Here is a 12,459-nt window from a genome sequence, read left to right on the forward strand (position 1 = left end):
AATGGTCACGCTGTATTTTTCTCATTATTTATTTGTCTGTAATTGATTTTTGAAGTGATTCAGTTTGTATGTGTAAAGAGCTTGTTAATTTGCTAAAGATTGTGACTTATAGTAAAACTGTTCTATGTGTATAGTATTTTCTTTTATTTGCTTCCACTTCTGGTTATCCTAAAAATATATATATTGTTCCTTTTTACGTTTTGTAGCGATAGATACATAGCGATATAGATAGGTGTCAGTGTTCGGCCATTATTTATCCACTAGCCACTAGCTTTTGCACGCAGCTTCGCCCGCGTGGACGGCGTATGTTCTTCCTCGGGATAAAATCTATCATCCTGCCAAACTTCATCGGTGCACCCGTTTATACGCGAAAGCGTAACAGGCAGACAGCATATCCCTATATAGTAACTTTCGCTTGAAAAATATTGGTATAGAATACTTTGAAAATATGAGAATTTGATAGATGTGAGAGAGGATCTTTGGGAATGAAATGATTTTAATGACTAGATTTTATAATCCATAAACATTCAGTCATTGTTACATAGTCCGACAATTCTGTTTTCTTTTTTTAAAGACAACTCCCGCTCTAAGATTTGCTCTTGTGTCGTGGGGACTTATACAAAAGTACAAACAACGAGCACAAACTATAACCAGGCACGAAACAACTATTTGTGGATTGCACAAATAGTTGCTCAGTGGGGGAAATGAAGCTACCACCTTAACCACTGCGCCACGGGGGTTGAGCCTTGGCATGCCCGATTAAATGAGATTATAATTTCAATAAATCGGGCGGGTTTACAGTTTTCTGTATTTTCAAAATAAAGTAGCTGTATCAAACAGGTCATCATCAAATGCATTTGCCTGGGGGTCCCTTAAGTTCAAAATTCAGATTTTTATACACTTCCGCCAGCCGCAAACCTTGCATACAAGGCTCTCTACTAAGTTGTTGGTCTATAGCAGGGTTCACGAGAAATTATTATAAACGGCTATAAGTAAATAGCTAAGATTCAAACACCTTTCGGAATAAACACGAATCTGAAAATATTTTGAATACAAGATGGCGTAAAATATTTGGAATACAAACAAAAAATTTCCGCTTTATAATTTTATTGGCACTCAAAAATATCTACCGAAAAGCAAATATACCTCACGAAGGGACATTACAGTTAAATAACATAAAAATAAATAGGGCTCTACCACAAAATATAGCCTTACAGAAGGTAAACTCGTCACTGTGCTTTAATTTTGAATTTACATCGCCAGCCTCGAGTGGACAAGCTTGTGATTTATTTAAAATCGAAATAGTGTCTGTTAAGCAAATAAAATGTGAATTACGGAAATAAACTGTTTTTTTAATCGAGAATATAATGCATATTGCATGTTTATATTATCTACGGACAAAAAGAAATCAATTGAAATAGTAAACATAGTTTTCAATTCATTATTTTATTTCATTGATAGATCTAAATAATTACAGTTTATTAATATTTTAAAGTTTAATCAGCATTTTTTCGGCTGAAATAGCAGGCGACATTCATTTATAAACTAGATAACATTAACATTTTAAAGCCTTTGAATGCACTATGTATGTATGTACTGTATTATTTATTTATTTTAATCTTCTTATACAAAGATAAATTATATAAAGGGGGCCTTAATGTCAACGGTATCTTCTGCCCATCTACCTTTTTAGGTATTTACCTGTTAACATTTCTCATTCGAACAATCCTTCTGTTCCCTACTTATTCTGTGGCATAATGATCGCAAATGGTTCAAAATTGCACAAGAATATTACTAATAATCTTTTATGTTTATCTTTGCAAAGATGCTGGGAATTAAGGAAATGGAAGCGAATCTTTATCTTTTTAGGTATAAATATTATTGTAATTATAACGAGAATTACTAATGGTGTGAAAACGTGGCTATTTTCATATTTGCTTTATATTTTATTGCTGTTTAAAGGTAATTTATTAAAATACCAACAGATTTTGGTAGAGCAGTGATAGCCGAGTAGTTTAAGTTGGTACCTCCAACGCGAGTGGTTGACGGTTTATACCCAAGGCAACACAAACATGACTTTTCGAAGTTATATCGTATTAGAAATAATTATCACTCGTTCCAACGGTGTAGGAAAACATCGTAACGCAACCTTGCATTCGTAAGTGTTCTTTAGAACAGTTCTTGATGGTATGCAAAGTTCCCAACCCGCACTTGACCAGCGTGGTGGACTTAAGGCCTTACTCCTCCCTTATTACGGGATTAGACCTTTGCCCAGCAGAAGACATTAATGGGTTAAATTTATCATATTATTAATACTTTAATTGCATTTGGCTAACATTATTAACTTTAACACAATTTTAACACAAACTTTCATAATCTACGTGAGCTAAGTGCTAAAAAAGGGAAGGGTAGATTTTAAAATGCAATAATATAATGTTTTGTCGCGAAATTTATTCAAAATTACGGTGATCGGATGCGTTATAAAAGTGTTACAATAGACGGACTTACAGTATAAGTAAGTACGAGTATATTGTTTGGTTAGACTAAGCGTATTATGTATCAAGCTTATTGAAACCCTATGTGCAATAGAGGCAGTTAGTTTGAAGTAAGATTACACCGAAGGATTCATAGGAAGGCAAGACAGAATAGATGGAAGGACGATAGACACGTAAGGGGATATATCTATAATTCTATACTAATATTATAAAGCTGAAGAGTTTGTTTGTTTGAACACGCTAATCTCAGAAACTACTGGTTAGAACTGAAAAAATTATTTTGTGTTAAATAGACCGTTTATCGAGGAAGGCTTTAAGCTATATAACATTACGCTACAGCCATCAATAGCGGAGAAGCAACCAAAAACGTGACCAATACGGGCAAAATTATGACTCATTCTTCCTTATGTGACGCAAGCGAAGTTGCGCGGGTTAAATAGTCGTTGATAAAAGGACTTTGATTTCTATGTAGACTAGCAGACGAACAGTTTGGGTAAAGATATTTAAATTATTCTGCTTCAAAATCTGTAGTTTACACTACATAACTTCATTAAATAGCTGTTTGGTAGAATTTGTTAGTATTAAAAGCATTTTCAATATTAAAAACATTTTTTTGTGTGAAAGTGATATTGATGGATATAAATTATAGGAAGGCCTTAAATAAAATGCATTGACGATGATATCAACTTTCAAGCACTTAAGGTTATATATCTAGTTAACCGGACAGAATTCGATCCACCCTCAAACTGAGGTATGACCTGTGCCTACTATTAGGACAGTAATGGATTTAAATTACCTACACATATATGTATGTTTTCGTAAAAATCTTTGCCATGCTATGAGACTCTTATAATAATAATATTACAATAGCTGTAGTTTATAAAAGGGGGTACATTTACAATTACATTAAAAGTTACAATCACTCATTGATTCTGAAAATAAATGCCATTTCACACAAGCAGGGATACTAAACTGAAACCAAGAATAAAAGTGAATTAAAATTGCCCACAAAAAAACTCGTAGACTACTCTGTCGCAGAAAAAAACTTTCCGGACGCGCGTCAGGGTTAAAATATGCCTTTCAGACGATCTTAATTCATGAAACTAGTATTTCTAAAACGCTACAGACTGCATTCAGTAATATCCCGAAGACGACAGAGGGAGACACCAACACATTTGTCCCTCTCTAGCCCTGAAACGTATACCTTTTCATGATTGCTTCAGTCGCGTCGCGCAACCCGGCAAGAGCAGACCGTTCGCTCTCGCGCCAAAAATATATAAAAAAATAACAGTTAAAACACGTGCAGTCGAATTCCAAATTCGAAAGTGACGTTTCAACTTTTTAATTTTCGTTCGAAAGTGGTTCAGTTGTTTATGTATTGAGCGGAAAGTTTGTAAAAAGTTTAATTGATAAATAAAAAATTCTTGTGACTTTGTCGCTGATGCCAGGTTATTAAGATTAAAATAACCTGTGAATATTTTTGTCGAGGACGGCGTCTGCTCATAGACAGTTTAGTTTGCCAGTTATTTGGAACTTGTTTTTCTAAGTACTTGTTTGAGTACGCGAAGTGTTTGAAAGCGTTTCAAGTAGTTGAATTGGATACTTTCCTCGGATTTGTCAGTGTGTGTGGAATCAGTGATACAGTTTTGATTTCCCGCGTTTGATTGCTGGTTGATAGAAGGTAATTATATTTTATTATAACTAGAAAACGAATTTTAATATACGAATATTCATACCGTGTAAATTAAAAATGGACACGGTACCTACATGAAGTGTAATTTTATAAATATTAGAAATGGGTTCATTGGCCTTGGTTTAAAATTGTAATTTATATTTATCATATGTTGAGGGTATGGGAACATATGAATGTTAAATCGATAAAATATAGTTTATTACGACTATACAAGGGTCAGCTCGTGACTTCGTCTGCGTTCAATTAGTTCTCAAAGTAAAAAGTCTCATATGTGTCTGGGTTTATGCAGTGGCATCTGTGTGTGTGTCAAAATACTATTGATAGTTTTCGTAAACTACCTCCATACATACAAACTTCTACATTGACAATATTAATAGGATAGTAGGATTACCTCAGTTTGCTTGACATTTCAGCAGATATTATACAGCCTGTAAGAATTTATTTATTTAAAGAGTCATTACATATTCGAAAATAAGGTAACGTAATAAAAAAACACTCATGAAAATTTCATTTCCTAATAATATTTGTACACAAAGTACAGTTCGTGGAATATTCTTGAGCAGCACTGTGCTAAAATTGTTTGTCGTCGACTATACGAGTTATGTTAAGCCGAGATTACCAATCTACATACTTAATGTACAGATTACAATGTTTTGCCTTTGTTTTTAATGAAAAAGTAATAGTCTAGTGTAGTACCTGAGGCTTTTTTGGTCACTTCATTTTGCTATACTTAAATAAAGTCCTCGCCGCGACTGTCTGTCGTATGTTCGCGATAAACTCAAAATTTACGAAACAGATTTTGATACGGTTTTAAAGAATTAAGTTAAAGTGTTAAATAACTTTACCACCACTTATCTATAAAGTGTCCGCAACCAAGTTTGCTTTTTACACATACTGACTAGTGAAGGTATCTGGAGCTTCTCATCCACCAGTCATCATTTTTCAGGTTTCAGTTACAGTCAATGTCGAAACGGCCAAAATGGTACTTGTTACAGCCGTTATTTATGTTTGAAAGATTATGAATTTGGTTATATATGTTTTAGCACAAACTTAAAAAAAACATGAAAATACATTCAATTGAAACGTAAACTTTTTCAAGCTGTACCCTTTTTAATTTACCATATTTTCTTATTCCTATGTGAAAACAATATTTTTTTTACACGTGACTGTCGCTCGGCAAGGGTCTCCTCCCGAACAATTTAGAGGTAAGGCCTTGAGTCCACCACGCTGGCCAAATGCAAGTTGGGGACTTTGCATGCCCTCAAAAAATGTGTTAAAGAAATTTAGTCTAACACACTATCTACACTAAATATCAACTATCACTTTTAGAACTAAAAACTGCAGTATTTCGAAACATACGAAAATAATTCACGTCTGTTATCAAACGCTATGGTAGCAGTAAAGGCGTTTATAGCCATACCGTGGTCTGTATCGCCATTACTATATACCTATAGTTTCCACTGGTCTATACTGCTATACACAGCTGTCGCGCTGCTAACATACTAGTGTAATACCCTGTGTTCGCTCGGTTTTAATTCCATTGTGGTGTGTTTTGTTTTTGTTGTGAATTATGTTTTTTTTTTATTTGGAGTTGCGAAGTAGTGTTTGTTTAGCAACATTGGATGGAAGTGTGATTCTATGTATACATGTGTGTATTATCGAGTTATGTCTGATCGATTTTTATAGAGATTTTGAGGATTTTTAGGTTAACACCTGTTTTTCTTGTATTCCAAATTTCATCAAAATATTTTTAATAGTTTTAAATAAAAATTGGTAGTGAATTTCACGTCGCATCTCATGTGCATTGAACTTTATAGCAAGGATGGGATTTTGTTAATTTATGTCTAGAAATTATAATAACTAAGATATTTTTTTTGATGTATCCATAATTGTAATATATAAATTTATCCCAATTTTCTTAATATCTTATGTAATTACTACTATTTTTTCTCTTGATCATATTTTATTTCATACTCTTGTTATTTAATGCTTGGTTAAAAACAGATCTCAACCCTTAACTTGAATAACTTTCGTCGCTCAAAACACCGCAAAATTATCCCCATAACTAAAAATTCTAGAATAAAAGTATCCTACAATTGTCACAGCACAAAGAACAAGTTAATAAAGGCTTTCGAAATAAACCTCTTTCTAGGTTTTCATTTTGCTGTAGAATTGAAACATAGTTCGTATTTCAGTGTACAGAGAGCACAAGAAATGTACGAAAGCTGGAGTTTTATTAAAGTTTTTTATATAAATCTGCATGTTCAATACTGTTTGAATGTGATAGTTTTATTCTTCTTGAATTCTTAACTTAGCTTGATTTAACTCACGTTATACAGGAATTAAAGTGATTAAATATTTATCTTAGATTACTTAATGTTTCGATTCAAGTTGCATTAGTTGGTGAGTCAAGTTTTAAAAAGAATATTCCTCAATTTCGTGCTGAGACCTTTGTCCTGCAGTGGGACAATAATGGGTTAAAAATAATACAAATCTTTTTTTATCTAAATTAAACACTATATACTATTTTAGTAGTTTATTTCTATTATCACTCTACTGTCTTATCGAAATCAGTTCAGCTTAACTGTGAAAGCGTAGGCAACAGACTGATATTAGTGACTTATGCACGTTAATACTTTGAAAAAAATTGCTTTTGCCTAATAATCTAACAGCTTTCAGCTATTTTCATGTGGGAGAACTACTAACAAACATACTTTCACATTGTTAGCATGAATAATATCTAGAAATAACAAAAACAATAAATCACTAAGTTTCTCCCAAAAATAACCAATTGTCGCGAAAATTCGGTGTGAAACTAAAACCAAGTAGTTCCATGATAAATGTACTTGATCCCGACAGAGATACGAACCCACGACCCCTAGTATTAAGTCCGACTTGGAGTCTTACGCGATAAGAGCTCAGTGATTTATATTCTTATTAGGCTAGTGGAACATTCTAGGGTAGGTTGTCATTATTGGTTTGGAAGAAATTAGTTTGAAATAAAAGGAGCGATTTCTTGATTGTTTATCGTATGGTTAGTGGTCAACCTAGTATTTTTGCGCATTTATCAATATTTTTTTAAATATTATGAACAGTGTTTTTGCGCTTATATCAACATTTTTCTAAACATTTTGAGTAGAGATAGTGGAGTGGTACAAGTTGAGACCTCTCACAACACTAATGATTTTTTTTATTTTTTATTTTTAGTTTTAGTTTATCTAAACTAACAATATCACATAATACTTTACATGAAATAATGTGCAGTGTAACTTTAGGAGAATATGACTGTTTTAGAAATAATCATCACTTGCTCTGACGAAGACGGTTTTACACATACGGAAGATTTTACACATAAACCTTCCTCTTAAATCACTATTTTTTTTTCTTAACCGATTACTGTCCCACTGCAAGGCAAGGGTCTCCTCCCAAACAAGGGGGAGGGGTAAGGCCTTGAGTCCACCACGCTGGCCAAGTGCGGGTTGGGGACTTTGCATGCCCTCAATAAATGTATGAAACAAATTTTATGCATGCCTGGTTTCCTCACGATGTTTTCCTTCACCGTTAGAGCAAATGATCATTATTTCTAATACACACATAACTTCGAAAAGTCATTAGTGTTGCCTCGGGCTCGAACCTGCGACCACTCTATCTATTAAAAAACTAAGCATACATAGAGACAGACATCGGCAGACTATAAAGTAGAATTGTAGTAGTCTCTACCTATGTTAGTAGAGTGGGTAGGAACATGTAAATCTTATATTAAACGTAGCAGCTGCCGTCTCTGTGTTATTGTAATAAAATTAGGAGAGGTCAATGTTGTCGACCTAGCTGGCACGCTGCCGGCGCTCGCGGTGTCGCCCGTTCGATTCCCGCTTGATAAATATTTGTATTGCGTTTTGGATTTAGTGCAGTTAAGTTCAAAGGTAACATTTTAGCTGGTTTATGTTAAAAATACATATAAATTATAGCATGCTTTTAAAGCAACTGATTTGTAATCGTGTCTCGAAATTTCGCTTGCATTCATGGAAAAGTATTTGTTCCTCTATGGTGTAGCGTGATGTTAGATATCCTATAGTTTTTATCATGAATATGGTTCACCTGTACTTTTTAATATGACTGGTAGTAGACAAAAAACTTCAGATATAAGTGCTAGCTTCCCACCTTGGTTTTGGTCGCTTATGACACATATGGTATTTTGCACATACATACTAACAATATAATAATTGTCCATCGGGTATATTGTGGGGTGCCTTTGAAATAGTGCAAGTCCATTTTCTTTAAAAAAGAAAATAGGATAAATTTGTTCAAACAGATTATTTTCTTTTCTTAGCTCTTTTCTGTCCCTATACAAATATAGTAAATTTTACTTAAAGTATGTATAAACTTTACACGTTTTTATACATAAATATGAGAAACAACAGCTGTGTACAGTTTTAAGTATCACTAAAATATAAAATACCGACCTTTATATTGGAAAATAAATAAACTAGTTGAGTTTTTATTAAAAACCTAAATCGTATAAATAAGACAAGTATATAAAGAACTATTTAAGAACCTTTTTTTAGAAATTTGGTGATAAAAAGTATGTATTTTAAATAAAGAAAATATATAAGACTTTATATTTTTATGTTGGTAACATAATTTTGTTTCTTTTTGTTTGTGGTATGATAATATTTATTTACTTGTACATAATGTTTTACTAATAGACACAGCGGCAGCGTTTCAAGAGGAAAATTCTTAACTCAACCTTAATTTATTATTATCTTAAAAATGCTAAAATTTATGAGGAAAGATGTATGTTTGTTACTTTATCACGCAAAGACTACTAAATGGATTTTAATGAAATTTTGCACACAGATAGTTTAAAACATGGATTAAAACATAAGATAATTTCAACTCCAGAAAATCGCATACAAACAAAGTCGCAGGCAGAAACTAGTACAAAATAATACATTACATTTAACACACAAATGCTTTATTTATTCTCTTCCACAATTTTCGTCCTGCAAGTTCATTGTACTCGTCCCAAAAGAATAAGGTCCGAAGTTCATAATTAACTACTGGGGCCAAGGACGGTAATTTGGTCCCACTAAAGTATTTAGGATTCTTAACGTTCAAACTTGTTATTTTCGGGAAAAAAAGAAAGAAAACAGATGTAAGAGTGAGTTTTGTTTTAGTAAGTGACGATTACTTGTTAAGTGGTGTATAATTAGGCTTGTTGTGTAAAAAGGGATAGGTAGAATTGGTCATGTAGCTTGTACTTATGTACTTGGTAGGTAGGTGTTTCTGTGACATATATTATTATGTATGTAAAATGTTTATATGAATTATAATAATAAATCAATGTTCTAAAGGTGAAGGGATACCTACATTGTGATGGAAGTTTGCATGCACAAGAAGAGATCTTTAAAACAGTTCTTAAGAAACAAAGTTTTCAATCTGCACTAAATAATAATTGGCCAGCGTGGTGAAGATCTTAGTCCAGAAGTCAGACAAAAGATAGTATTTTTTTTTGTAAATTTCATTACAACTTTACTGGGTATAACTTGACTTTGCGTGCTCGTTACATTTGTTTTTACATAACTGTGTCGGGTGGCCTTACCTGGAATTTTATATAATTAATGGAATTCTATCTATCAGCAAAATTTTATGGCAATCGGTCCAGTACTCTATTAGTTAAAGTATAACGGACAGAATTACTCTCGCTTTGAAATATAATCATGGATTCTTAGAAGTACATCTGCTGGCTTAAAAATGTTACCAAGCAATTTGTCTAAAAGCAATGCATTTTCAGAATTGCTTGCTCGATCCTTTACATTACCTTTATTTTTTGTAAAATGGCCACTCAAACTTGAAATATTTTTATAATCCAATTCATTTCGTAGAAATTTTATGATTAGCTTTTGTTGGTGGAATTGTGGTACGAACATTTATTATTCGTCAAATATAATTAAGTATTTTTTTCTATATTTTTACCTTACATTGGTCTAAGTCTGAAATCGTATATTAATATGTTCAGCCGTTTAAGCGTTATATACCTACTTGCAGGTAAATAGGTAGACCAACAAATTGACGATTGCTAGACAGCCAGATCTAACTAGTAAATATCATTTTCGAAAAACACAACAAAGCTTAGCTATTTGCCATTATTGTAGCAGGTTCCACTCGTTTGAAATTTGCTTAAGGGGTAAATTATCAAATAAATAGCTCATATAAAATTTCATCAGGAAGTTTGTAAAGGCCATACGTTGGCGTTCTCTGGTCTCTGGTTGCCCCTACGTTAATACGATGTGATTTTATGTATATATGTTTGTAAAATTTCTCTATTCATTAAGTAATTTAGCAATAAAAACGTAAGCAAATAGGCAAGCTTTCGCATCTACATACATTATTTAGTATGAAACCTTGAAAAATATCAATGATTAATCATTAATCTAAATCCTTCTCAAACCTCATCTGTCCTTAGCAACAAAACCCACATAATACAAAGACCTCACAATTTACCGCAACACAGTCCCTCTATTGGCACTCCTCATTTCCGAATAAATCATACTCCCAGTCGTCCCATCGATAACTGTGTTACCTAACGACGTTACCTAATAAACTTACCTAAAATCAGTCTTCCTTTTTCTTCTGATTATTGGAAAACCTTGGCAGTACGTATTTATGTAGCTGGTGTTACGTCACGACAAGAGAAAAATATACATATGATGTTTTATCGTACATACATAGATACATAATATAAAGCCTGTTATACCCGAAGGTGCAGGCAGAGATGTATGAGAAACACCTATTACTATTAATCCCATAATAAGGCGCGAGCCTATTGCCATTTACCAAGCAACTTTTCAAATTCAGGACTACTATTGAGAAATATTCGAATAATAATTAATTATATACCAGAACTGCTTTGCCAGACCCGGGAATTGAACCCGAGACCTTATGGTCAGCAGTCGGATACACTACCGACCACGCTACAGAGGCAGTCGATGCCTTGTTATAATACTTTCAATATCGAATAATATTACGTTTAAACGTGTGAGTAAACATATTTTTTTAAGTCTTGATTGTACTTGATTCGTTTTTGATATGACTACATAGTTATGGAGAAATATAAAGTTACATGTAAGAAAGATAGGACATGTTTAAAAAAAGAAACTAAAATAGTAAACATCTAGCATATTACCAAACTACTATCTACTAAACAAACATTTTCACAACTAGTCCGAAAATTTAGGACCTCAAATCAACCTCGCAGCATGAACATTTTGAACATTGTACAACAAGGAAACTTTTATTCGTACGAATTTTATCCGGAATTCCCTCGACGATACCATCAAATATACGCTCCCCCAAAGAATACCCACGTTTTACTTAATTTTCGCCAAAAAAACATAATTATTCCACTTTTAGAAAGCAAAAGTTAAATTGGCAAAGTTATTTTTCGTATTTGATTGGAATATTTATGTTTGTGCTACGTTATTGGATTCCTTAAACTATTTTCGAGTGTTTGATATTGGAAATAAACATCGAGTATTTTTAGCGATCGGCCATTTGCAATTGTATTGATGTTGAATTGCATTTCGTCGACTTGTTGAGTCATATTTTTAAACAAAAGTCTAGAATGATAGAATGGCTGAGAATTATAAAATGTTTGTTTATTTTTTGAGATTAAATGTCATCTATAACCCAGCTAAGAAATTTGTTTATTAACATGTCGCGTGTTAAACCTGTATGTGCCTACACACATATTAGTGTCTTTCATACAATTGGAGAGACGGGTGTATGAAAGAGACTCCCGTTTTGCCATTGGCATTGTTGAATATTGGTCCTGTGTAATAAAGGACGAGCCTATTGCCACAAATCCACAGAACCAATTTCCGGGCTACTATTGAGGATATTCTAACATAAATTAGGAAAACTCAAAATTGTACCCTAGACCTCAAGATCAGCAGTTGCGTACACTACCGCTCAGACCGGGGTAGTCAAAGATTCAAATAAGTACTAGTATTACAAAACTACTATAAAAATGTGTTTCAATGTTACATCATATCTCACCTCTTGTACCCGTAGATATAGACAGATGTATGAAATACAGCCAGGCTTCGCAATTAACAATGTAATTCCCATGTAAAAGGGGGCGAGCCATGTACCGGGCACGCTACCAAACTTTGGTCTAATATTGAGAAATATATAATATACTTTAGAAAATACCAATAGTACGTACTTTGCCCGAACCGGGATCCAAACCCGAAACGATATGTTTTACAG

The 12,459-nt window shown here is 33.2% G+C and overlaps 1 protein-coding gene across 3 annotated transcripts in view; it reads left to right on the forward strand.

The window, feature by feature from the left end:
- Positions 1-3,731: 3,731 nt before the first annotated feature.
- Positions 3,732-12,459, forward strand: part of Neto (Neuropilin and tolloid-like) — a 196,271-nt gene continuing 187,543 nt past the window's right edge. For all 3 annotated transcript variants that reach the window (XM_076129323.1, XM_076129322.1, XM_076129321.1), the window contains exon 1: positions 3,732-4,176. The gene's annotated coding sequence lies outside the window, so the exon portion shown is untranslated. The remainder of the gene's footprint in view (positions 4,177-12,459) is intronic.

The sequence above is a fragment of the Anticarsia gemmatalis genome, chromosome 22 (assembly GCF_050436995.1).
Source record: "Anticarsia gemmatalis isolate Benzon Research Colony breed Stoneville strain chromosome 22, ilAntGemm2 primary, whole genome shotgun sequence".
In the NCBI taxonomy this organism is placed as follows: Eukaryota; Metazoa; Arthropoda; class Insecta; order Lepidoptera; family Erebidae; genus Anticarsia; species Anticarsia gemmatalis.